The sequence below is a fragment of the Pteropus alecto genome, unplaced genomic scaffold (assembly GCF_000325575.1).
Source record: "Pteropus alecto unplaced genomic scaffold, ASM32557v1 scaffold25, whole genome shotgun sequence".
Lineage (NCBI taxonomy): Eukaryota > Metazoa > Chordata > Mammalia > Chiroptera > Pteropodidae > Pteropus > Pteropus alecto.
The window spans coordinates 6,696,298-6,697,848 of NW_006441955.1; the positions used below are offsets into that span (position 1 = coordinate 6,696,298).

At 45.3% G+C, this 1,551-nt stretch overlaps 1 protein-coding gene across 1 annotated transcript in view; it reads left to right on the top strand.

The window, feature by feature from the left end:
• The first annotated feature begins 1,218 nt into the window (after nucleotides 1-1,218).
• Nucleotides 1,219-1,551, top strand: part of MROH7 (maestro heat like repeat family member 7) — a 46,313-nt gene continuing 45,980 nt past the window's right edge. The window contains exon 1 of the mRNA XM_006919242.2: nucleotides 1,219-1,427. The gene's annotated coding sequence lies outside the window, so the exon portion shown is untranslated. The remainder of the gene's footprint in view (nucleotides 1,428-1,551) is intronic.

Sequence of the window (1,551 nt, forward strand, 5' to 3'; positions counted from 1 at the left end):
GGCCCCTGAAGCAGTAGGAGGGAGCAGGGGTGAAGGGCCATGAGCGGGCAAGGCATATCTGAGGTGGACAGGAGGAAATTTGCTGCTGTGGATGAAAAAATGGGCTCTATGAGAAGTAACCTCACAGGGCGATCTGATCCTATAAATTCCTAACTGGGCAGGTCATAGTGGGTAGTACCGCCCCAAGCATATAACTTTAGTAAAAGGTTTATCTTTGCCTTAAACGAACCCTGTTTCAGTGCATCTAGGTTAACACACCTTTAAAATGCCTCTTTTCAGACCCCTCCTTCTAATTTTTGAACCACCTTTTCAGACCCCTCCCTCTAAGACGTAACCACCCTGGAGAGCAAATAATCTTAACTATTCTAGAATCCATCCCTACCTTGCTTTCTCTAATCTTCCTTACATCCCCTCCTTAATTTCAAATGTATGAAAGAAACTGCAAAATTGATATTCTCTGGAGCATTTGAAATCTAGTTCCCTGGTGTATGTCATCAGTTTGGGCTCAAATAAACTCTTATAAAAATTCTCTACAGGTTTGGATGTTTTGGATGTCAACACTGTCAAGTGCTAAGATGCCCAGTGGTGGGAACTGCGTGTGATGAAGCAGATTTCTGGGCCCCATAGTTTAGAATATTACATGATGGACACAGACCATTCTGAGATTTCCTGACCTGGGTAAACAGGATTACAGTTTAGTGCACAGTTTCATTGTTGTTTTGGAGGTGGTGCTCAATGATGTTTTCTGTCTAGTCACTTGTAATGTTAATTAGTTTAGTCATTGTTAATCCTTAAAAAGTCTTTCTTTAGAAAGGTGGTGGTGTCTTCATTTTCTTATCATAGAATCTACGTTTCACTTCTGGGTCTCCTGGCCCTCCCTCATTCCCATCCTGCTCCATCCACACTGTTATCCCTGCTTGGTGCAGGGAGGCAGGGTAGAGTAAGGAAGAGATAAGGCACTTAGGCAGTGTCCTAGCTCGTGACCTTGGGCCAGTTTTTCTCTCTTTCTGAGTCTCAGTTACCTCATCTGATTGCAAAGCTCTTTGCACATACATCATTACACACAAGACTCTATTTCAGGTCAGCTGCATCTTAAATTGCGATGCCCCTCAGAACCAGGCTGTCATCCTGAGACAAACACTTAAAGTGCTTCTTCCTACTGTGTGGGACGAGCAGGGGCCTCATTGGCTGGGAACTCCTGAGTCATGGTGACCTCACAAAGACTAAAACATTGGCCTGGGCTGGGGGGAGCCTAGGTAAGCTGAAGGGTGGCTCTGAGAAAGTCCCAGGGGTGGGGGCAGTTACCACCTTGACTCCAGCCCCCTGGGTAAAAGTCTCTCCCCTTTGGCTATAATTCCACAGTTAGAACTTCATACCTTTGGCTTAAAGCTGAATTTTCTGTTACCATGTGGATGCCACAGGTGGAGGTAACACACTGAACTTTATATCAGCAGCTCAAGGCTCATGGAGAAAGAGCTTAGGCTATCAAGTTCTGAGAGTGTGGTAGGTAAGAATTGGGGGAAGACGAGGGAGAAAGTGTGAGAAGACCCA